Here is a 27,448-nt window from a genome sequence, read left to right as displayed (position 1 = left end):
AGGTCAACATGGCAGTGCCTCATGAAATTAATTGTCCTCATTGTTAAAAAGTGATTTAGAGATTCTTCAGATTCATTAAAGTAAAATGAAAACGAAAACCCCTTTAAGTAATATCCTCCTTGTCCCAATGACATGTGAAATCAATTGCATATGGCATTTAACATGCATTTTTAGAAAATTAGCTTCCCTTTTAGAAATGACATTGGAAATATAGCTTCAAGGCAATCTCCATCAATTACCTGATTACTTCTGTTTTAGTTATAGCATAACTCTTCTAGGAAACAGATTCTACTGTTACAGCTTTAATGATAATGAATCATGCATCTTATGTCTGCCCCTAGTACACATTTGGAATCAGTTGAAAAAGTTGCTGGGAGTAAGATTAACAGGGATCTAACTATTAGCCTGATTAGTAGTCAACATAGATTGGGAACTGTTATTAGAATATATGTTCACAGCTGTGCTTGCCTATCACTTACCCCAAACTTGAAATAACTAGCTAAAATCGGATCTTCCTGACTATAGTTTCTAGTAGTGGTGAGTGATGGAATATAGATCTGAAAGGAGTGACATGCCCAGTCTTGAGCCATGTGTGCTCTCTGCAAGGATGCAGAAACAGAGTACAATCCATTCTCCTGGGCAGACATTTATAACAACAGCAAATCAACCCACAGTCATGTATTTAACTTTCCCCGTCAAATAATAGGATATAAATGTTTACTTTAGAGTCCAGGATAAACTTTGTGGTAAAGGACACTGTCATCTGTAATCATAAATGTTGAGCTAGAAGTCCTTATTGGACAGGGATCTGCACACCCTTTTATCCAACATGCTTCACCATAGATATGCCCACTCTACTGCCAATAGAGTTAAAAGAAACCAAGAATTCAATAGAACCCAGGGAGACAAAAACAACAGCATTCCTAGAAGGCATTTTGGTGACTTCACTATTAGATACGTCCCCAAAAGTTTATGGGGAACTCACAATTATTAGAATGTTTTCAAGCCTTCTTTGACAAAGCTTTTTATAATCAATGTTTTTATGTTATTCATTGTACTTTCTTCTCCCCTTTACCTCTTTTTTTGGTACTGTTATCTTTTATGAAGAAATAAGTTGTACCATTTCCGCATCATTTATGTTTTTTTCAGAGTTTTCTCCAACTCACATTCATCACAGAACATCAAAGGTAACAGTATAGGATGCATCCTTGTGCTATTTCTCCTTCCTGAGCCTCTGCAAGGTTATGAGAATAGAGGGATTCTAATAAAGATTATTTTCCCAATGACATGAACTATAGCTTCAATATTAGAAGCAGCTTCCATCTGATTTTTGTTTTAAATATTAAATTTTTCATCTTTATTAAACACAAATTGCCTATCTACCTAATCTATCATATATGTCTCCATGTTCCTATTATATAAAGATTGTTACTTTTCATTTGTACAGCCTTTGCTGTACAAACGAGTTCTGTAGTTTGATTAATGCAAGCACAAAACTCTAGTTTCCATAAGAATTTGATTGCTTTTCTAGCTACAATTATGCCTTAGCTCACATTATAAGATTTCAGCATATTATGATGCTTAAATCTTAAAGGGCAAAGCAACAAAACTTGTATAGTTTTCTTTTTAATTCTTGATATGTCAATAACTCCAACTAGAATTATTTTGATTTTACATGTAAGTAATATACCTCTCCTACCTAAAGCATATGGTATTTTCTTTTTTAATTTATTTTTTATTGTAATGTATAGAGGGGTTACAGTTATATTTGCCAGATAGCGAGTGCATTACTTCTCACACATTGATATCCCTTCTCATGTTTTTGTCCCCATTTCCCTTCCCCACTCCCTCCCAGTCATCTTGTTTTCCCCTTCCCTGTCTCATTTCAAATAAATGTAGATACAATATGCCAGGTAACAAAGTCAGATACAGTAACTAAAGAGTAACGAAAGAGAAATAACATAGAATAGTAAGAACAACAATCACACAAGATAAAGCTCTTGTTTCCATATCCTAGAGATCCTTTCATTTAGTCTCATCCTGTATAGCCTTATGTATCTAGGTTTTGCACTATTGTAATCCTCTGCTAGGGGAGTCCTAGATATGTACTAATTATTACAAATGAGGGAAACCATTGAGCCTATGTTCCTTTTGGTATGGTTCACTTCACTTAATATGATTTGTATATGGTATTTTCTTAGAGCAGGTTTTGAAAAGGAAATGGGTGAAGAAATAACAGATATTTGAATTGCTGAAAGGGGAAAATATTTTTGAGTACAGAGTGAGTTAAGAAAGAAGTTAGGAGGATATTTCATTTTTTTCTACCAGATAATTCAGCGGATACCTGCATACATCCAACAAGGTAGCTTTTTAGGGGTAGATTTATTGCTATTCCCTTCATTTATGATAATAAAATTTTCTCCACAAATTGACATCACAGTTTGATTCGCTTACTTTGGGAAGGTATTTTGGAAATGTTTGTTCATTTATTGTTTAAACTCTGATCATCATGATTGTTATATGGGGGCTGATTCATAGCTCTACCCTTGTCACTGCATTTTATAGTTTGGTCCCAAATTAATAATTGGACTCAGACATGGCAATTCAGCTAACAAAGAGCAGCTAAGGGGATTGAGTAGTTAGCAGCAATTCAGAAAATTCTGTGCATCAGAAGGCTAATGAGAGGGCTTCCTCCTCTCTCCCTTCTCTTTCTGTAGTAAACGGAATGAACCCCACTTACTTTGTTGTTGTTGTTGGTACTGGTCCTGGGGCTTGAACTTAGGGCTGAGCACTATCTGAGTTGTTTTGCTCAAGAATAATTCTCTACCACATAAGCTACAACTTCATTTCCAGCTTTTTGTCATTAATTGAAGATAAGAATATAAAATACTTTCCTGCCAGAACTGGTTTTGAAGCAAGACCCTCAGATTTCAGCCTTCTGAGTAGCAAGGATTACATGCATGAGCCACTGGCACCTAGTTCTTATTTTCTTTTTATGAGAGAAAATAATCAGTAATTTTTTTGCCAGTCTCAGAGCGTGAATTCAGGGCCTGATACTGTCCTTGGGCTTTCTCAAAGCTAGAGCTCTACCACTTGAGCCACAGCACCACTTCCACTTTTTTCTATGTATGTGGTACAGAGGAATCGAACCTGGGTCTTCATGCATTCTAGGCAAGCACTCTACCACCAGACTAAACTCTTGGCCCAAGAGAAAATAATTAATTAGTAAATTTATAAGATGCTTTATATCTTCCAATAAAAGAACCTAGAAATCTGTGCATTTAACAAGTACTGTAGCTAAGTCATATCATAGGCATATTTTGTACTAACTATATTTTAAAGATAAAGGTAAATAGAAATCTTTGTATGTGCTTCTTCCAAAACAGATTGCCTCTCTAGCCTACTAATACACATTCCCTCAAGTGAATACAACTAAGCTCATAAAACTACAGCTACTGTTTGGATATATCAAATCCCTCAGGCATTTTGGGAAATGAATTTAAGTTATCAGTTTCCACTGAATAAGACAAGTTCTAGGAAACGTTTATGAAGAAACACTAGAACTAGTGAGGAAGTTGATCTTCCACATTATGGTTTCATGATGATAATTGTGAATCATCAGTGTTAAATTAAACATTCTTTATTTCTTATCCTACATTCTCCATGGTTTTCTTTGGGCTGCTGCTAGAGTTTGAACTCTGGGCCTTGCTCTTATTCAGCAGATGCTCTACCACTGAAGCTTTGTTTTCAAAGCATATGTTCAATTCTTTAAAATAGAAATGGTATCCCAATCCTCTTTGTATCTCTAGGCCTTATAAAATGTTTGGTATATTTGTTACTAAGTGAATGGTTTAATAAACACTGAAATAGTTATTTTAGAGCATTTCCATGAAATTAAAAAAAAAGCTGGTGCATGAGGAATGGAAAATTCTTAGCACACATTTAAAACTACCATCATCTACCAAGGGAAAGCTTTATGAAACTGAGACTCAGACTGCAAAAAGGAAAGTCACAAGGTGACAATTTTATGACAGTGCCTATACACATTTGATTCTATTGCCCAGACAAGTGAAAATTTCCCCAGCCAGGTCTTTACTACAAATTAGCCTTAGTCTCCAGCTGCAGGAGTGATTATTTGGACCTGCATTTAGAGACAGGAAAAGGAAAAAGATTCTTCTTTTATGCCTCATTAGGCTACAGAATAAGTAATACAATACAAATGTCCCTGAAAGGATTAATGATATTGCTCAAGATAGCTACTATTTGTTCTAATTGGAAATCCGATCGTCATTTCCTCTGATCTTCAGATCTGGGCATGAGCAAGGATCACCTTTGAACAGTAAGTAAAGAGGGAACTTATGAGAGAGATAAAACCATCCTGAAATCAGTTACTTTCAGTCTTCAATTAAGGCAGCACTTCTCAATTGGACACTTAAGTTGGAAGCAGTAGCCAAAGGACCCCCATCAGTGCGTTCCCAGCACTTAGTTACTAGTAAACTACTGTCCTAAAGACTATGAATACTAATTATTACAAATGAGAGAATCCATGGAGCCTATGTTTCTTTGGGTCTGGCCTACTTAATATGATTTTTACCAAGGCTTCCATTTCCTTATAAATGTGGCGATGTCATTCCAGCTGATGGTAGCATAAAATTCCAGTGTGTATAAATACCAAATTTTCTTTTCTTTCTTTTTTATTGTAATGTATAAATGGGTTACAGTTATATTCACCAGAGAGTAGGTGCATTAGTCCTCACACAATGATACCCCTTCTCACGTTTTTGTCCCCATTTCCCTTCCCCTACTCCTCCCAATCATCTTCCCCCCCCTTTCCTATTTCAAAAAAACAAGTAAATGTATATACAATATGCCAGATACTGTAACAATATGAGATTAACCAAAGGGCAACAAAGGAGAAGTGAAATAACATAGTACATTAAGAACAACAATCACACAAGATAAAGCTCTTGTCTCCATATTCTGGAGATCCTTTCATTTAACCTCATTCTTTATACCCTTATGTATCTAGGTTTTGTATTATTGAATTACCACATTTTCTTGATCCATTCATCTACAGAGGAGCATCTGGATTGGTTCCATATCTTAGCTATGGTAAATAATTCTGCAATGAACATGATTGTGCTGGTGGCTTTAGTATGGCATCGTTTGTGGACATTTGGGTAAATGCCTAAGAGTGGGATTGCTGGGTCATAGGGTAGCTCTACGTTTAGTCATTTAAAGAACTTCCATATTGCTTTCCAGAGTGGTTGAACAAGTTTACACTCCCACCAACAGTGTAGCAGTGTTCCCTTTCTGGCCAATTCCTCACAAGCATCTGTTATTATTAGGTTTCTTGATAATGGCCATTATAACTAGGGTGAGATGGAATCTCAAAATTATTTATATTTGCGTGGCCAGAGATGTTGAGCATTTCTTTACATGGCCATTCTTATTTTCTCTTCGGAGAAGTCTCTCTTTAAGTCTTTAGCCTGCTTGTTAATGTGGTGGTTGTTTCTTTGAGGATTTGTTTTGGTGGCTTTAATTTTTGAGTTCTAAGTATATTTTAGATATGAGGCCTTGTCCTAGCACAGGAGCACAATAGCTCAATAGCTACAAATATACAACCATACAATATGATGTCCAAGATATGGACACAAGGGTTTTTCTTGATGGTTGTTGTTTTTAATGTAAGATGTGAAGTTCTTTCTTTTTTTTTCTTTCTTTTTTCCCCTTATGGTTTATCCCCTGTTGTCACTGTATTTGATTTTTGTACTGGGTATATTATATATACATTTATTTGAATTAGGGAAGGGAAGGGGAACAACAGAATAGTGAGACAAAGAACAAAAAATGAACTAATGCAACAGCAATATGTTGGAAATGAACTTTAAAACTTGGGAAGGGAAGAGGAATGAGGGGAAGGGAAGTAGGAGAAAAATGTGGGAGGGGTAACAATGTTCAACAGGAACTGTACTCACTACCTTACGTATGTAACTGTAACCCCTCTGTACATCATCTTGACAATGAAATGAAAATAAAAAATAAAATTAAGTTCAAAATTAGAAAAACTAAAAGAAAAGACCACGAATACATGAGGAATGCATTAGAACTCTGCAAGGGACCTACTTGGAGGTGAGGAGCACCCAAAAATTTGGGGTAACTGGCTGCGAATTTGGCCTAGTAGTAGAGTACTTGCCTAGCATGCATGAAGACCTGGGTTCGATTCCTCATTACCACATACATAGCAAAACGCCCGAAATGGTGCTGTGGCACAAGTGGTAGAGATCTAGCCTTGAGAAAGTCCAGGGACCCTATTTTTTCCTGATATATTCCAACTCCTACAGGCTTTATCTAGCACAAGAACCAAAGGAGAGAAGGGCAGAAGATGGTGGCGGTTCAGTGTGAGTCTTTCTGAGTTCTCACCAAGTTCTAGCATCGTAGGGAAAAGTTCATACCCAAAGATCCATCCTAAGTAAGCTTTAGCACCATAGACATCTCAGTCAGAGAGGAGAAAGGCAGGAAACCAGAGCAGGAAGACAGCATGGAGCAGCAGCCCCCGCAGAGACAAAGCCTCACTCCAGAACCTGAGCAGACAGCGCTTCTTAGCAGCACAGACCTGCTGACTCCAGACAGAAACACACAGAGCATGCGTGAGCCCAGAGCCGTCAGCCGGCCGTGCGTGGACCTGCCAGCCTCACGGAACCAGAAAACCCAGCAATTTGTGAGTACCTTCGAGGAGACATTTCCACTTCTGCTTGTGGAATGGCATTGGGAAGGAATCCCCTCCCCCACCAGCTGAGAACAGTGTCAACTTGACTGCCAAACCAACTGGAGCCTGAGAAGTGGTGCTGGCAGGGCCATCATTCAAAAGGGCAAAGAATTTCCCAAAGGCAGCTTAGCCGGAAGTCCACTCCAGGCACTAGCGGAAGTTCCTCCCCCTGGGCGTGGCTGCACTCCTGGTAAACAAAGCCATTGCAGCTTCACCGACTTTTATTTTTTTTTCTGCCCAATCAAGCAAACAGATCAGAAAAACTGCAAAGCCAAATCACAAGAGAAAAACACTTTTTGAAGTATTTGGATCCTGAATTTAGTGGAGACACAAGTTTCATTCCCCCGTCACCTCCCCCCCCAAAAAAAAACAGACTGAAGAATGCCCCCCTTTTTTTCCTTTTCCTACCTTTTTTCATTTACATTTTTATGTGTCCTTATTTTTTTTATTGCCATTTTACCTCAGCCTTTCTTTTTTTTCTATGTTATGATTCTTTCCCTTTTTTTCCCCCCTCACTTTCCTTCTGTCATTGTGGTCATTCCTAGAAATATAGTGACAGCACTGGATACAAATGATATTTTTATTGATACAGTCACCTGCCTTTTAATCTCTGGGTTCTTAGCATCCCTAGTATTTCTTGTCTAAGAATTCACAATTGTGTGTGATCTCCCCCCACCTTTTTTCTTGTTTTTCTTTTGTTTATTTTTACTTCTTTAAAATTTTTACTATTGAACTCTCCTATATAAACCTTCCTCTTTTCTTTATGTATTCTTCTCATTACTCTTCTTATTTTCATAAGTTTTATCTTATTTTTTGTAAACTTTGTACTCAACTATTTTACATTTCTACCACCATAGGTCAGGTATCTGTACGATATCACTTTTCTTCGTTACTATATTAGTCTTACACTCTTACATTGCTCTTTTCTTACTTATCCTCTTGTCTTTAATACTATTTTTCTGTCTCTGGTCCTCTGTTCATCATTCAACTTTTACAATGCATGGATCTACAGTTGACGGTTGTTGAGCAATACTGTATATCTAGGTGTTCAATTATACTGTAGGTCCAGAGGGACTTCAACACAATAAAGATTGGATTGGGGGGGGGTTGGTCATAAAACAGTGACCAATGGTGGTATTAGATTTGTCTGTAAGTGCACAAAAAGAGAGAGAGAGAGAGAGATAATACCAATCTAAAATTGTGAACATCTATTGTCTGGCCAGCTAAAGAGCTCTAGGTTGGTTATATCTTTAAAAATATATTCTTGTGCAGTATTAATCTTGCTCCCATTTTTAAATGGGCAGAACAAGAAACTCAAGAAAAATGGCAAATCGAGGAATAGCATTTCCCATCCAATATAAACAGGCAATGGAGCAGTCAATGGCAAAAATAAAGGAGAGTCCTTTAAATGCAATTGATAAACATGATTTATGAAAAGTTTGAAAGCATACAGAGATACGGGAGGAAGCCGTATCTAAACAAGATGAAACCATAAAGAAGGTGATACATGAACATGAGGAAGCCATAAAGGAGGTCATAATAAAGGATTTACAAAGAAAAATGGACAAATTCATAGAATCCACAAATAAAAAGCTGACCGAACTCCAACAAATGTCCAATGAGAGTAAAGCTGCTGAGCTAACCACTCAAACGGTAATCAAGGAGTTAAAGAAGTCCATACACGATCTAAAACAAGAGATGCAAGGCATCAAAAATGAACAATTAGAAGGAAAGGAGATGAAGAATAAAGTAGAAAGTATTGATAGCAGGTTAGACAATGCAGAAGAGAGAATTTCCGGGGTTGAAGATAACCTAGTTGTTATAGAGAAAGAACAGAAAATGAGTCAAACCAAATCTAGGAGATCCAAGATACAATTAAGAAAGCTAATTTAGGCCGGGAGTTTGGCCTAGTGGTTAAAGTGCTTGCCTAGCATGCATGAAGACCCGGGTTCGATTCCTCGGTACCACATACATAGAAAAAAGTCGGAAGTGGTGCTGAGGCTCAAGTGGTAGAGCTCTAGCCTTGAGAAAGTCCAAGGACAGTGCTCAGGCCCTGAGCTCAAGCCCAGGACTGGCAAAAAAAAAAAAAAAGAAAGCTAATTTAAGGCTAATTGCCTGGAGAAAGAGGTCAATGGTATTGGAAATAACTTCGAGGAATCATCTCAGAGAACTTCCCAAATATCCTGAAGGGCAGGCCCATCCAGATACAAGAAGCTTTTAGAACCCCAAACAGACCTGACCAGAAATGGACATCCCACCGCCACATTATAATCTGTACAGGATCAATAGAGACCAAAAAAAGGATCCTAAAAGCAGCCAGGGAGAAGAGAACAATCACCTACAAAGGAAAACTAATCAGAATAACCACAGAATTTTCAGCAGAGACCATGCAACAAGAAGAGATTGGAAGGATATATGTCATGCCCTTAAGACAAATAACTATGAACCAAGAATACTGTACCCAGCTAAGCTCTCATTTATAACTGAGGGAACAATAAAAACCTTCCATTCCAAGGAAAAGTTGCAACATTATGTAGCAACCAAACCAACATTACAGAAAATTCTCAAAGATGTTCTATACATTGAAAACCAACACAAACATGATACTGACAAAGAAATGGCACCTAAAAATCATACCATCTAAGTATCATAAGAACTGTCAAGTCACAGGCCCTAATGAATGCTTTTAAAAATGGCAGGAACTAGTAAATATTTTTCAATCCTAACTCTCAATATCAATGGATTTAACTCTCCAATTAAATGGCATAGATTGTCTAGTTGGATCAAAAAGTGAGATCCATCATTCTGCCGTCTTCAGGAGAAACATCCTGCCCAAAAAAAACCAAACATTTTTTGAAAGTGAGAGGTTAGAATAAAGTTTATCAAGCTAACAGCCCCATAAACAGGCTGGAGTTGCCATCCTCATATCAGATAAAATAGACTTCAAACTAAAATTAGTGAGAAAAGACAAAGAAGTTTATTACATACTAATAAAGGGATCTCTTATCCAGGAGGACATAGCCATCCTAAACATCTACACACCTAATCCTGCAGCACCGAACTTCATCAAGCAAACCTTACTTTCACTAAAATCACACATAAATTGAAACACAGTGATTGTTGGTGACTTGAACCACCACTCTCATCTATGGACAGATCAACCAGGCAAAAACGCAACAGATAAACCTCAGAATTAAACAACTGTATAGACCAACTAGATCTAACAGACATCTGCAGATTATTTTACCCAGCAAGATCACAATATATGTTTTCTTCAGTAGTGCATGGAACATTTTCCAAAATAGACCACATTTTAGGACATAAAGCAAACCTGTGCAGATTCAGAAACACTGAATTTATTTCCTCCATTCTCTGAGACCACAAGGGCATCAAAATTGGAACTGAACACCAATCTCCACCAACAAAAACCCTGTAACTCATGGAGATTGAACAACACATTGTTGAATCACCAATGGGTCATCGAGGAGATCAGAACAGAAATCCAACAGTTTATGAAATTTAACAAAAAGGAGAACACAAAATACCAGCTCCTTTGGGACACAGCAGTACTCAGAGGAAAATTTATATCTCTGAGTGCTTACATTAACAAATTGGAAAAATCGCAAACCAACAATTTAATGTGTCACCTTAACCTTCTGGAAAAAGAGCAACAAATCAACCCTAATCCCAGTAGAAGGAAGCAAATTATTAAAGTCCAAGCAGAATTAAATGAATTGGAGTCCAAAAAAACTATAGAATGAATGAACAAAACAAGGAGTTGCTTCTTTGAAAAAATTTTAAAAATTGACAGACCATTAGCAAATCTTACCACAATAAGAAGGGAGCACACCCAAATAAAGAAAATCAGAGATGAGAATGGTAATATGACAACAGAAATTACCAAGATCCAGAGCATCACGAGGGAATACTTTTCAAACCTTTATGCCAACATATTTGAGAATCTAGAAGAAATGGATGAATTTCTAGCCAATATTAACATACTCATACTGAACCAACTAAACAGACATATTTCAAGCACTGAAATAGAAATGGCAATAAGAGACTTTCCATCCAAGAAAACCCCAGGGCCAAATGAATTCTATAAGGTCTTCAAACAGAGCTCACACCAATACTCCTCAAGCTCTTCAATGAAATTGAAAATGAAGGCTCTTTGCCAAACTTATTCTATGAAGCCACTATAACCCTCATCCCAAAACCAGACAGAGATTCATCAAAGAAAGAGAACTATAGACCAATTTCTTTGATGAATATTAATGCAAAACTTCTCAACAAAATACTGGCCAACCATCTTCAGCAACTCATCAAAAAAAATTATACACTATGACCAAACAGGATTCATCACAGGGATGCAAAACTGGTTCAACATATGCAAATCAATTAATATAATTCAACACATCAACAGGAACAAGGACAAGAATCCCATGATTGTCTCAATAGTTACAGAAAAGGAATTTGACAAGGTCCAACACCCCTTTATGCTAAAAGCTCTGGGGAAACTAGGAATCAATGGAACATTCCTCAGTATAATAAAGGCTGTGTATGGCAAACCCACAGCTAGCATTATATTAAATGGCAAAAAAGCTAAAGTCATTCCCTCTAAAATCAGGAACGAGACAAGGATGCCCACTCTCTCCATTCCTCTTTAACATAGTATTAGAATTCCTAGCCAGAGCAATAAGACAGTAAGCAAGCATAAAGGAGATCCAAATAGGGAAAGAGGAAGTAAAACTTTCCCTTTTGCAGATGACATGATTCTGTATTTAAAGAACCTTATAGACTCCACTTTCAAGCTGCTTGAGCTGATTCAAAACTCTTGCAAGGTAGCAGGGTATAAAATTAACCCTCAAAAATAAACCGCCTTCCTATATGCCAACAATGAGAGGAATGAGGTAACAATCAGGAAAGCAACTCCTTTTGCAATAGCCTCAAAGAAACTAAAGTACCTAGGAATTAACTAAAAATGTAAAAGACCTTTTTGATGAAAACTTTAAAACCCTGAAAAAGGAAATTAAAGCAGAACTGAGGAAATGGAAAAACCTCCCAGGCTCCTGGATTGGAAGAATTAACGTCGTGAAAATGGCAATCTTGCCAAGAGCTATCTACAAATTCAACACAATACCCATCAATAGAAGAGGCAATCCAAAATTTCATATGAAATAATAAAAGACCCCGTATAGCAAATATTTCTTAGCAGAAAGAACAGTACAGGAGGAAATTCAATACCAAACTTTAGATTCTATTACAGAGCTATAGTGACCAAAACAGCTTGGTCCTGGCACAAGAACAGGCCACAATACCAATGGAATAGAACTGAGGACCTAGATATTAACCCACAGACCTATGGCCACCTAATCTTTTATAGGGAGACAAAAATTAGAATGGAAGAAAGACAGCCTCTTCAACAAGTAGTGCTGGCAGAACTGGTTAAGCACCTGCAGAAAACTAAAGTTAGATCCTTGTTTGTCACCCTGCACCAAGATTAACTCCAAATGGATCAAAGACCTCGAGGTCAAAGCAGATACATTGAACACTTTACAAGAAGGAATAGGAAATACACTAGCTCTCCTTGGTAAAGGTCGAAACTTTCTTAATAAGAACCGAGAACACAACAAATCAGAGAAAGTCTGGATAAGTTGGATTGCATTAAACTGCAGAGCTTCTGTATGGCAAAGGACATAGCTAGCAAATAACTAGAAATTCTAAAGAGTGGGAGATCTTCACCAACCATACAACAGACAAAGGCCTCATATCTAAAATATATCAACAGCTAAAAAATTGAGTCACTCCAAAACTAACCTCCAAAGAAATGACCATCCCATTAAAAGATGGGCCAAAGACTTAAAGAGAGTCTTCTCTGAAGAAGAAATAAGAATGGCCTATAGACACATGAAGAAATGCTCAACATATCTGTCCATAAAAGAAATGCAAATCAAAACAACTCTGTGATTCCACCTCACTCTGTTAGAATGGCCATGATAAAAGAAAACTAATAACAACAGATGCTGGAGGGGATGTGGCCAGGAAGGATCACTACTACACCGTTGGTGGGAGTGAAAACTCGTTCAACCACTATAGAAAGCAGTATGGCAGTTCCTCAAAAGACTAAACATAGAGCTCCCCTATGACCCAGCAATTCCACTACTTGGCATTTACTCAACCATCCAGAAATAAGGATATACTAAAACCACTAGGACAACGATGTTCATTGCAGCCTTATTTACCATAGCAAAGATATGGAACCAACCCAGATGCCCCTCAATTGATGAGTGGATCAACAAGATGTGGTATTTATACACAATGGAATTCTATGCTGCTGTCAGAAAGAACTACATTGCCCCATTTGTAAGGAAATGGAAAGACTTAGAAAAAAACATATTAAGTGAGGTAAGCCTATGTTCAAAGGAACATAGGCCCAGTAGTCTCCCTCATTTGTCCTAATCAGTAGAAACCTTGGGCTCTCCTAGCAGAGATTTACAATAGAGCAAAACCTAGATACATAAGGCCATATAGGATGAGGCTAAATGAAAGGGCCTCCAGGATATAGAAACAAAAGCCATCTAACGAATGATTGTTGTCCTTAATATACTATGTTATCTCTCATCTCTTTTGCTGTCCCTTGGTCATCTCATATTGTTAGAGTATTCACCTTGTTATTTGATATATTGTATATATGTATATTTGGTTATTTGAATTTGGATAAGGAAGGGGGCAAAACAAGATGAAGGGTGGGATTGGGGGAGGGAAATGGGGACCAAGACATGAGAAAGGGTATCAATGTATGTGAAGTAATGCACCTTCTATCTGGTGAATATAATGTAATCCTTCTATTAATTACAATAAAAATATATGGAAAAAGGAGCCATAGGAGCTTATTATTTTGGGGTAATCCATTGTATATCATATTCATGTAAGAAGACTGAGCATTATGCAAACAAAGAGTATAATGTTGAGCATAATAGTAGCTGTCTAACTACTGTCAATCACATAGAATTGTTTTTCAGCATAGTGCTCAGGACTGCCTGTGAAAGATAGTTTACTTGGACTTGCATTTGGTTCCTCTACTTCCAGGCATACAGTTCAGGATAATAATGTAACATCACTATTTGCCAGTGTTCTCTTATAAGAAATGAAGATCACAGAACTCCTTGCCTCATAATGTATGAGAATGAAATAAATGAATCTGTCCAAGGTACTGTATTATAGTAGCTTCTAAAAGACTTTATGTGTTTTCTGCATACCACTTAGCACAGTGAGGCATTTGTCCTGTTTAAATTGTTTGTTTCATTCTTAATGAGCCCATGTCTAGTGGAATGTAGTTCTCAAGAGAGCCAGGACCTTTCCTGTCTTTATTGCCACCATATTCCTAGAATTTATAGTAAGCCTGTGGTGGTGAAAAGATGATCAAATTTGCTGATCAATTGAATGAATGTGTTGAACATAACCAGATGAAAATACGAAAAAAACATATGAAATGCAAATATTTCATTATTATTGAGCTACAAAATGGTGGCTTCCTATGGGTGAGACAAATAGAATCAATACCCTATGTACCTCAATTGCCTAGGAGTAAAAATCACCTAAGCAGGTTTAGTTATTTTTCTAGCTTATAGTTTGGAGATGATATACATTTTCCCTCGAAAGTTTCTTGGGAATAAAGAAATAATGTATGTGAAAGCAACTTGGCCAGAGTAAACAAAACATTTTTGGGCAGAGGGAAGTGAAGTAAATTCTGACCTCAATATAGCATACTAGATTCTTCAAAAATGTATTTGCATGTTTCATTGTTGTTGCTCCTTATAACAATAGGACATGGTACAGAATAAAGTCAGCTTTATTATATGATGATAAGTACTTACTACAAGGGAATCAATCTAAAGATGCAACAAAAATTTTACAGTATGAAAGGAAAATAATTCAATGGAGACTATTTTGTAAAGATAAAATTAATATTTTCCATAAAAATAATACTTTTTATTAAAATGACAGTGAGTGTTAATTATTGAAAATTATGAAGGTTTTTTTCCTTTTCCATATATTTTTATTGTAATTATTAGCAGGGTTACATTATATTTGTCAGATAGAAGGTGCATTACTTCACATACATTGATACCCTTTCTCATGTCTTGGTCCCCATTTCCTTCCCCCAACCTCGTCCCTCATCTTGTTTTCCCCCTTCCTTATTCAATTTCAAATAACCAAATACACATATATACAATATATCAGATAACAAGGTGAGATACTGTAACAATATGAGATAACCAAGGGACAGCAAAAGAGATGAGAGATAACAGTACATTAAGGACAACAATCATTTGTTAGATGGCTTTTGTTTCTATATCCTGGAGGTCCTTTCATTTAGTCTCACCCTATATGGCCTTATGTATCAAGATTTTGCTCTATTGTAAATCTCTGCTAGGAGAGCCCAAGGTTTTTACTGATTAAGACAAATGAGGGAAACCATTGAGCCTATGTTCCTTTGAGTCTGGCTTACTTCACTTAATATGTTTTTTTTCTGTCTTTCCATTTCCTTACAAATGGGGCAATGCCATGCTTTCTGACAGCAGAATAGAATTCCATTGTATATAAATACCACATCTTGTTGGTCCTTTCATCAACTGAGTGACTTCTGGGTTGGTTCCATATCTTTGCTGAGGGGCATCTTTTAAAGATAGCATGACTTATAGTAAAACTCAAGGATAACACAATCTTTTCAAGTTTAATTAACTTAAAATGCATCATCAAATAAAGGTTACTTTGAGAATTAGTGTTTAATCAACTTTCCCAATGTGATATTCAAATCTTTTTCCTTTCAAATTAGTGCTTTGCCACCAGCCTTGATTTTTTTTTGCCTTCCATAAACGTGCGCTGCTGAACTGGGCCAAACCCCAGCATGCAGTACTTTGTGTACGATTTATGTCAGGCTTCAATGTTTCTCTTTATCACTTGAAATTCGGAAGCCTGAGATTTGGGGTTTTATTTGGCAAAGGATTTGCATGCTATTTAAAGACTAATGATTAAAGACATTGATTTAATGGTTGGAGATGGAAAATGAATCTTAAGAGAGCAAGAATGTGGAGAGTAGACTAATTTTATAAATGATCAACTCTTTAGAACACTAGAGAATATTTTACTGTCATGATGGCTTTTGCTTTCCTGTGCAGTCTCATAATGGTTCAGACTTATAATAAAATTGAGATAATGATAACCTCTGTATTATTACTATCTTCATATTAGAGATAACTAGACTGCAGCTCAGAGAAGTTTAGTGACTTAAAGGCACCCAGGAAGCAAATTCTCCCTCTCAGTCCATGTACTTCATGCAAAAAGTTGGAAACATTTGGGATTGAGGGTATACTATTTTTTATTTTTGGTTGGAATTTCGATTAATGTTTCATTACAACAAAGAGGACTGATTTTCAAAAGAGTCATCATTCTGAGCAGATGTTAGGATTTCTAAGTAGTGTCAAGTTTCAGACTTTGGTCATTTTTCTCCTACTGTTTACTTTTTACCTCCATAGAAAGTAATTCTGCATTCAATGTCTGACTATTCCTTGTTATGAAGATTAAGTGGAATGATTAAAAAAAACTCTGAACTAAGAGTGAGGAGGTGTGGGTTGTCTGGGTTTTAGCTCTGGTATAGAAGCATCAAAATTTAAAATAATTTCATAAATATGTACATTGTAGATGTTCTTCTATAAAAGCTTAAGAAACAAATTTAACTTAAAAAGCATCAAATATGCTAGAACAAAAGAGATTTCTTATTTGAATCTTGCTTTCCTCAGTGTTACAACAAAATTCCTTTGCCTGTTGATCATGAAAACCCTCTCCATGCCAAGCCTTTGTGCATGTGTCTGTCCATCTCAAGAATTCATCTTGGCTCTCACTACAGGTAGCCTGTGAGCGTAAGGATCTAGGCTGTAACGTCTTGCACAAGTAGAATGTGACTGCAATTCTATATTCTCCCTGTCCTTGTAATGCTTCTTTTCCTTTCCTTGAAAATTCAGGTTCTCAAGCCACCTGCATATTTAAAAAATAAGAAACATGACCTTGAGAGTTTCTGTGTTTAAACTCGGGATAGTAGATGGAGACTGGCTCTTGGTAAGAAGTTGTTAATTTGTTAAAACATGAACTACTTGATTCTCTGGACACTGCTAATTTAAAAGGATGAATCTTGAGGCTGGCAGCACCTGAGTGTACATCCATCTTGAATTCCCTAAAGCACAAAGGTGATCAGATTTAAGTCAGAATCTTTTAGAGACATTTCTCCAAAAGCTTTGTGTAGTTACTGCCCAAACAATAGAAGATCAGATCTGACTTTTCAAACATTTTCTTAATAACCTAGTATCTACTCAGCCAGGTGAAGCTGAGCATGTCTACTAATAAGCGTTCTTTGAGAGCTCAGTTCCTATTTTATCCATGTTTCTGTTTGTCTGTCTGTCTATCTGTCTATCATTTATCATCATCATCATTATCCATCTGTATCTATCATCTACCATCTATTATCATTATCATCATTATTATCTATATAATTTCCTTACCATCTGTCTGTCTGTCTGTCTGTCAAGGTAGTCTATCATCCTTTATCACCATCATTTATTAATCTACCTGCCCACCTATCTATTTATCTAACCATTTTGTGGAAATACTGGAGTCAAACAACACTTTCTTTTTTTTCATTTTATTTTTTATTATTGAGGTAATGTATAGAGGGGTTACAGTTACATTTGCCAGATAGTAGGTGCATTACTTCTCACACATGGATACCCCTTCTTATGTTTTGTTCCAGTTTCCCTCCCCCATCTCCTCCCAATCATCTTGCTTTCCCTCTTCTCTTTCCTATTTTAAATAAACAAATAAACTTATATACAATATACCAGGTAACAAAGTCAGATACAGTAACAATATGAGATTAACCAAAGAGCAACAAAGGAGAAGAGAAGTAACATAGTACATTAAGAACAACAATCATTCAAGATAAAGCTCTTGTCAAACATCACTTTCTTGATTTAGGATTTTTGTTGAATACTCACATATTCAGAGTGAAAAAATAAACAGTTGCTTAGTCATTTTGTTTAGTTAGTGTCCAGAGTATCTTTATTTAAATCTACTAATGAAACAGATTCTTGTGGGAATTTGCATAGGATTGCTTCTGTACAGATTCCCCCAAAGGGTCCCATCTTCAGAACTCAAACTTTAGTTACCCAGAAATTGCCAAGTTTTTCAGTAGCAAGAACTCAAAACCTGTTCAATCTCTAGATACTCTCAGTTCTACTTCAGTATCTGCGCCTGAGACTTATTGATTGCTCTAGCAACAGTGGAGGAGAGAATTATTTATATAAGACTTAGGCTAAAAGCTAGGCTGGAATTATGCCATGGGCAGCTGAGTGACTTAAGAAGCTTGTCTTCAAGATTTGAAATAGTGAACATTTGTAAGTGACCAGCGACTGCAATATGATGACTGATCAAGGTGCTATGAAAGCTTTAGTGGAATAGATCTCGAGTAGAGAGCTTGAGCCCACTGAGGGTTTTGTTTGTTTGATTTTTGTGGGTCATGGGGCTTGAACTAGGTCTGGGCACTGTTCCTACGCTCTTCAGCTCAAGGCTACCACCCTACCCTTGAGCCAAGCCCCATTTCCTATTTTCTAGAGGTTAACTAGAGAGTCTCAGGTCCTTTTGTGCCCTGGCTGGCTTTGAACCTTAATACTCAGATCTCAGCCACGTGAGTAGCTAGGATTACAGGAGTGAGCCCCTGTGTCCAGCTCCACTGAGGTTTTGAAGCTGTTTCAATGGTGACACACATGACAATAATAGAATTATTATTTTTGGTTGTTCACATGGTAAGGGAATTTAATATGACTTTATAATCTTTTCCTAGAATCATGATAGTTAGCAGTGACTAAATTTTTCTTGTTTCATACAAAAAAGTCAAAGCTTAATTGTGATATTTGACAGGAGGACTCATTTGCAGGCCATTTCCTAAGCTTTAATGAGGCACATTCTTGACACATCTGTGGACTTCTGTGGGATTTTTTTTGTTGTTTTTTTTACTGCAGTGAGTGAGAAGTTGGGCATCAATGGCTTGTGAGTTAGAGTATCCAGAAAGCAAAGATAGTGTTTCCTCCTCCCATGTTAGATGGCATAGGCTCTGGCTACTGGAAGAATTTTCACACACACACACACACACACACACACACACACACACACACACACACACACACAGTGAACTGACGTGACTGGTCTCACCATGTGAAGGGCAAAACTGATCTAGTCCCTTCTTTTCTGAAATAATGTTGTTTTAGCCATAACTTTTCACAAGTTGAAAACTTTACTTGATCAATAATGACTTTTCTGAAAGCCATTAGTCCAGAACCCCATAGATCGCCTTTCAGGGCTGTTGGGTATCGCGCATCTGTCACTCCTCTTTGACAATCGGCAAGGTGTGAATTCAGCATCTGTAGAGAGTGGATTAATAATGCTGTCTTGTTTTGTGTGAGATCCCCCAGGTGGAACTGGAGGCTCAACACAGAGGCTGCACACACTTAGCAGGCTGGCTAGAATTAAATAACTCATTTGAAAACCAAGGCACACAGAGAAGAAAATGGAACAAATCCCCAGCTTTCAATTGCATTGCAAATAGGAATAAGTGAGGCTTAAGGGGAGAATTCTGCCTGGATTGTGCTGAATCCAAATGGTTCATCTTTAGCAGGCAAGTGGTTAGTTTATTTGGATATTTGGGACTAGGTAAAAATGTTAAGAATATCAGCTACTTTATTCCTTCATTTAACCCTGCGTTCACTCATGCTGCAGATAAAGCAGACATTCAGACATACAAATGTTCTCTGTACATTCTGGCAGTCATGATGAAATAATGATGAAGAAATGACAAACAAACAAGTAAATAAAGAAAATAATGATAACAATGAGCAACAATATCTCAAATTAGGATCACAATGGTGATACCCATATATCTGGTTTCAGATATTACTAATGCTAGTGAAAAGCAAGTCCCAGATGGTCTTTCTGAAGAAGTAACCCTTAAGATAGAGGCAAGAGTGAAGTGAAGGAAGGAAGGGGACCACGTAAATATTTAGGGAAGAGATGTCTGGACGGCAAAAGAACATTTAAAGGCTCTGAAATTGGAAAAAGTTTGTTATACTGACAGAATTGAGGCTGGTGAGACAGGTGGAACAGGTATAAAATGAGAGTATCAGTGGCTAGCTTAGCAACCATATCTTCCTGGATTTTGTTGTAAGTGTGAATGAGAAAGCAATGGAGGATATAAGAAACAGAAACATAAGATCTGTTTTACACGTTTAAAAATTATACTATATGATCATCAAATGCAGAAAAGTATCTCTGCAAATATGTTTGCATCTTAATCCCTGGAATTAGTGACTGTGGTGCCTTACATGATGACAAATGAAAACTTGAGGATGAGAATAAAGTTGATAATAAAGAATCTTAAAGTGGAGAAAATATTCTGGCTTATCCAGGAGGTCTCAACAGAAGCACGAGGCTCCCTAAGAGTAAAAGAGGGGGAGGCAGTCGAAGTAATGAACAATAAGAAGCTTCAATGCTGGCTTTGAGCATGATGGGATGGTGCAACAGGACAAGAAAAGTGGGAAGCCTACAGAATCTAGACATGGGAAGGCATCGTGAGCTTCCAAAAGGAAAAAGGAAGCATCCAGATGACCCTTGGTTTTTAGTTCACTAACATTCAAATTATAATTCTGACCTACAAGAGAGTTAGATGATGAGTTCATACTGCTTAAACCACTGAGTTTGTTGTGATTTATTACAATAGCAAAGACAATTAATACACTCCAGTTTATGTGCGCATATGAACTACCTCAGGAGAAGCAGGAGTATCCTAATAGGTTACCATCTTGATTTGACATTGCAAAAAAATAGTGGGACCACAGCAGAGAGGAGAAAAAAATCTGAATTCATTTCTAAGCTGTTAGAAATTGTCTAGGATAGTTCGTGAGAATTTAGTCTAAACCCCTGAATCTTAACGTCTGGATTAAAGAGAAGTGGTACATTTGCTTTATTGATGTAGGAAGGCATAAGAGATTTGATTTAAAAGAAAAAACAAGAGGTCTGTTTTAGAAATTCAAATTTGGGACCCTTTTCATTCACCCAAGGGTCGATTAGGCTTTAGGTTAATTAGGAAGGATTAATGAATCTGAAGTTCAGAAAATAAAGTTGGGGCTAGAAATAGAAATTTGAGATGACCAAGTTGCAAAAGACAAAGTTTTAGTCCTAGTGACATGGTGCTGTTGTACCAAGCCTGAGTACTTACAACTAAAATGTTAGGTGAAGGGAAAGATGATCTCTCTTGTTAAAGGCCTTTATTATTTTTGAAGTCTCACAGTTATTAAACTCCCAATTTTCACTAATCCCCCAAACGGTTTAATCACTTCGTATTCAGCATAATTTGCATGACCAGAATTGCTCAAATTAAGTCCTGAAAAAAAAAAAGAAAGTAGAATCCCACTTATTTGGTTGTGTATTTCGGGATACAGCCATGACTATTTCCTGATCATATGTTCTTATTTAAACTTGCAGGGCAAACTGGGTGAGAAAGACATCTGTGGTTGCAGTAGAGTGGTGAGTGAGATGTTGTTTGCACAGATGAAAATATTTCATCACAGTGTGGACATTTGGAACATCCTGTTGAGGAAAGCTGGGGGTGATATACAACTTCCTTTTTGCAAGGACATGATCTTGCTGTTTTACATGTCTTCTCCGCATATGCTCTTGTTCAGAAATAATGGATAGTTCCATTTAAGGATTCTTTTTTTTTCTAGTCTGAATGTTCTTTTTGTGCAGCTGTGATTTGGGGGTTCTATTACTAAAGGCATGAAAGAGAAAGTAGACACTGGAAGACAGTAGTAAGTCTGATTTGTGTCAGTTTCTTCAGCTACCATCATATTCTTACAACACCTTCATCCCTTCTTTGAGAGTCTTATGCCTATGATTATATCCAATGTGATGTCTCATATCATCTGTAAGAGAGTCTTGGGCCTCTTTACTGAAACTAGGAGTGCTGTTGATCGTCCAGGGAATTAGAACCTGAAACCCCAATTATCAGACTCTTCATCAAATGAAACACAGTAGATCAGGAGCTGCATAGCTACAATAACAGCATACAATCCCTCTTCTCCCTCCCCTTTTACTAATTACAATAAAATAAATAAAGTTCCTACAGGTGAAAAAAAAAAGAAAGAGGAAGAATCAAGGCAGGCTGTAGTCATATACTACCAAACAGAAATAGTGAAGACAATCTGCATTAGTTTTATAGGACTTCCAAACAATAGACTCCAAACTGACTGTCTTCACTAACAGAAATGTATTTTTTCATAGTACTAGAGGTTGGAAATCTGAGATACAGGCTTCCATGAGTTTTCTTTTCTCCACCGCCCCTTTCCTTGCTTGCAGGTGGCCAGTGTGTCATTGTAGCCTCATGTGGTCTTTCTCCTCTGTACATCTTAGGTCACATCCTCTCTAACACACTAATGTTGGACTCATGTATCCAAATGGCCTCATTGTGAGTGATCTGTCTCCAAATACAGTCCCATTCATGGTAGTGTGGGTTTGGACTTCAACAAGGGGATTTGTGAGAGTCACAACTTAACCCATAGCGACACATTTTTCCTGGAATTGGAGTATTTTTTTTCCTTTGCTATTTACTTCTTTACTGACCTCACTGCTTCCCTTTTCTCTGAATCTTCCCCTGAATCCATGTGGCTAGGTGGTAAAACCCATGAAGTCCTTTCCTGAAGCACAAAATTTAAGAGCGCATATCTACACAAACTCCAGTAGTAATGAAAAGATTTTAAGGAAATGATTTATTTTTAATATTTTGGTCTATTTATTTGTTGTTAATGAACAATTTAAGCAAATAAAAAGAATTCAAAAGACCTGTAGTGAACAAAACACCAATTTTTAATACAGAATCAGTATAAGCCAGGCATGGTGGCTTATGCCTGTTATTCTAGCTATTCAGGAGGCTGAGATATGAGGATTGAGGTTCAAAGCCAGCCTGGGCACTAAAGTCCATGAGACTTTTATTTCTAATTAACATCCAGAAAACCGGAGTTGTGCTGTTGCTCAAGGGGTAGGGTTGCTGAAGAGCTGAAGAGTTCAAGGACAATGCCCATGCCCAGAGTTCAAGTCCCACAACCAACCAAAAAAAATAAAAATAAAAAAAAATCAGTATTGATGATTTTCACTTTGGCTTCAATATGACTTCCCATGATACTGTTTGTTACTGATGCTGCTATTTTTTTTTTTTTGCCAGTCGTGGGCTTGAGCTTAGGGCCTGAGCACTGTCCTTGGATTTTCTCAAGGTTAGAGCTCTACCACTTGAGCCTCAACACCACTTCTGGCTTTTTTCTATGTATGTGGTACCGAGGAATTGAACCCGGGTCTTCATGCATGCTAGGCAAGCACTCTACCACTAGGCCAAACTCCCGGGCCCGATGCTGCCGTTTTTTAAAATGACATTTTGTTCATTAGGCACTTTTTTATTGTGATTAATAGAAGGGTTACATTATATTTACCAGATAGAAGGTGAATAACTTCACAAACATTGATATGCTTTCTCATGGCATGGTCCCCACTTCCCTCCCATCCTCCCCCTGCTTATCTTGATTTCCCCCCTGCCCCATCCAATTTCAAATAACCAATTAAGCGCATATAAAATATATCAGATAGCCAGGAGAAATATTGTAACAATATGAGATAACAAGGGATGGCAAAAGAGATGAGAGATAACATAATACATTAAGAACAGTAGTCACTCATTTCATGGCTTTTGTTTCCTTCTCCTGGAGGTCCTTACATTTAGTGTCATACTATTTGGCCTACTGTCTCTAGATTTTGTTCTATTGTAAATCTCTGCTAAGAGATCCTAAGGTTTCTACTGATTATGACAAATGAGGGAAACCATGGAGCCTAAGTTCCTTTGAGTCTGGCTTACTTCACTTAATATGATTTTTTCTAAGTCTTTCCATTTCCTTACAAATGGGGCAATGTAGTTCTTTCTGACAGCAGCATAGAATTCCATTGTGTATAAATACCACATCTTGTTGATCCACTCATCAACTGAGGGACATCTGGATTGGTTCTATATCTTTGCTATGGTAAATAATGCTGCAATGAACATTGTGCTAGTGGTTTTAGTACATCCTTATTTCTGGATGGTTGGGTAAATGCCAAGCAGTGGAATTACTGGGTCATAGGGGAGCTCTATGTTTAGTCTTTTGAGGCACTGCCATACTGCTTTCCATAGTGGTTGAACGAGTTTGCACTCCCACCAACAGTGTTGTAGTGATCCCTCCTGGCCACATCCCCTCCAGCATCTGTTGTTATTAGTTTTCTTGATCCTGGCCATTCTGACTGGAGTGAGGTGGAATCTTGATTTGCATTTCTTTTATGGACAGATATGTTGAGCATTTCTTCATGTGTCTATAGGCCATTTTTGTTTCTTCTTCAGAGAAGACTCTCTTTAAGTCTTTGGCCCATCTTTTAATGGGATGGTTGTTTCTTTGGAGATAAGTTTTGGAGTGATTTAATTTTTTGAGCGGTTGGTGTATTTTAGATATGAGGCCTTTGTCTGTCATATGATTAGTGAAGATCTTCTCCCACTCTGTAGGCTTCCTAATTAATTTTCTAGCTATGTCCTTTGCCATACAGAAGCTCTGCAGTTTAATGCAATCCAACTTATCCACACTTTCTCTGATTTGTTGTGTTTCTTGGTCCTTATTAAGAAAGTTTCAACCTGTGCTAAGGAGGTCTAATGTACTAACTTTGGCTTGATTAAATAATCACATTAGAGCATTAGTCTGATCACTACCTTCTTTCTGCATCTCTTTAAATTTTATACTGTGGTCAGTGCTTCACCTCACCTCATTCTTATCCTGCTTTATTTTCTTTCATTTTTCTTACAGAAATTTTCCGTGTCCATTGTCCTCTCTCCTTGAATATTATGTGAACACAGGGGAGAAGATCTTTTATTTTGGCCAAATCTGCCAGTGTAGGTTTAAATATCTGTAGGCCTAGGGACCTGGTAGAGTGGCTCAAGTGGTAGAGGGCCTAGCAGAAGTCAGGCCCTGAAGTCAAGCCCCAGAACTATCAAATCTATCTACCTGTTTGTTTGTCTGTCTGTCTGTCTGTCTGTCTGTCTCTTTGTCTCTATTTGTCTCTGTGTCTATCTTATCATCTAATCTTTAGGTTTTTTTATATTCTTTATGTTTTATTTACCCAATTTTCTTATTTATTTGATAACGTAGTTCCCTCAAAAACCTAGTATGTCCAGGTACATGTGTCTTGTAGTTATTATTCTAATCATTCAAAAAGCCAAAGCTCAGGATAGAGATTTCATCTCCAAAGTATCCAGAGAAGGGCTGGTGCTTTGATCCATATAATAGAAAGTCAACCTAGTGGGCAGACTGAGTGAGCATGGGGCTCAGACTTCAAGCCCCAGGACTACTAGGAAGAATAAAACAAAACAAACAAATCCTTGTGTAACCTAGGTCTACTTGTTTCTAATTAAATTCATGGAAAAATAGGAATAGTCAGAACTCATATCCAGTATATGTATTAAGCACAATGATTTCAGTCTTTCATAATTTTTTTCATCCTCTGTGCACTGGTTATCGGTGTACAATGGCCTTTCTCTCTAAGATACCCATGAACATGAATGAATAGAACTGTGTGAGAATGAAATTTCCTTATAAAATGTGTCACTCAACCTTCTCTCATTGTCTGGTAGACAAAACTTGGTAGAAAGAAATGCTTGAGCTGCAGGCTTGTCTCCTGCTGTGGCTGCTTCTTCAGAACCACTGTTGAGTCCATCATCCTACAAGGTTCTAAATATGGGGTCCCTGCTTCAGGCCAAAGAAAAAGAGAAGTAAAAAACCTGACTATACATATAGAGCTGGGATTCCCTTTATGTCTTCTTTCATATAGGCTGATTCTTGCCAGAGTGCAAGTCAGTTTTACAGGGATTTGCTAAAACTAGTAAGAACTAATCAATAATATCATGCACAGATGTGAAAAATGCAACACTCTATTGTATTTTACTGTTGGGGTGATGAATAGAGGGAGTGCAGTTACATTCATCAGGTAGTGAGTACATAGCTTCTTGGACATTGAGACCCCTTCCCATAATAACATTCTCTTGCAGTAGGTTCAGTTAGGATGGAGTCTGATTTTCAAGTTATCACAGAAGATAATATTGTAGATTCTTCAAAGAAGACAGGAAATCAAAGTGGTTTGGTTTCAGAAGATGGGAATACAGGTAACTTCTAGAACAGGGAGAAGACCAAGGACTGGGGCTTCCTTTAGAGCGCCAGCAGAGCTCCACAGCCATGCCAACACCTTGTTGTTAGCCTAGTAAGATCCATTTTGGATTTCTGACCTCTAGAACTATAAGATAATAAATTCAAGTTGGCTTCATGCTAATAAATTTGTGGTCACTTGACAGAAAAGACATAAGAAATGAATGTGACATTTTATCAAAGCTTTATGTATTAGGTTTCTAGCCTGAAAGTTTTGTATTCTTGCTACCCACTACCCAGTCATTCAGAAATGTAATTTTATGTTCAATTGTACTATATCATTACCCCAAATGCTAGTACTGGATCTTATTTACTAGTACATTGTTTCATAGCTCTGACATGACACATAACACCTCAAACAAGAAAAACACCTCCATTTCTGCAAAACCCGACAGGTTGATATGCCTGTTTCATTCACATTCAATTGACATGAAATTAGTTATGTGCCATATTTAGCTGCAGAACAGGACTGACAATGTAATCATTGTTTTGGTAGCTTTGTGCTAAACTCAAATTGGAGAATTCTGTTAGAAAAAGAGAACTTGGAATGTCAATCCTTTTATATGTGGGAAGTGATACTCTATTGTACAAAGAAGGAGTGATTTCAGTTGGCATTCAAGGTAGGAAATTAAACTTATCCCAACACATGGACTCTGTGTAGGGAGGGGTGGGTGGGTGGTGTGTGCATGTGTGTTGTGCAGGTACTGTGTGAGGCAGAGCTTGATTACTCTTACTTAGCTCTTCATTCAAGGATAATGCTCTACAACTCAAGCCACAGTTCTGCTTCCAACTTCTTGCTGATAAATTGGAGGAAAGAGCCTCATGATCATTCCTGCCAGTCTGGCTTTGAACCACAATCCTCAGATCTCAGCTTCCTGAGTAGCTAGAATTATAGGCATGATCTGCTGGCAACTGGGTCAAATTGACTTTGCTACTTTTCTCATAGCATTGAAGTGACATGAGATCATCACAGAACCCGTTTTTCCTTGAGGATAGTAGAGATATTGCAGACATGTTCAATATGGAATCAAGCATTGCAAAGATACATTGGCAAGTAAGCACTGAAATCAAACAAAACCCTTATGCAATGACTGATTTGATGATAATCTTCTGCACTAAGGAGACTTTGTGATAGAATAGCATGTATCATAGTAAGGAAGCTCCAGAGAAGATCATCCTGGAGGCTCCTTTCCTACCCACCATAATAAAGAGTATCTCCTGCCTCCTATACTCTAGTTATTCAAATACTACATGGGCATATTTATTATGAAGATAAAATTGTATCTAGTTCTCATTCCTGAGTCTAGCTTTG

The sequence above is a fragment of the Megascapheus bottae genome, chromosome 9 (assembly GCF_031878675.1).
Source record: "Megascapheus bottae isolate mThoBot1 chromosome 9, mThoBot2.hap1, whole genome shotgun sequence".
Lineage (NCBI taxonomy): Eukaryota > Metazoa > Chordata > Mammalia > Rodentia > Geomyidae > Megascapheus > Megascapheus bottae.
This window is presented reverse-complemented; position numbering follows the sequence as displayed.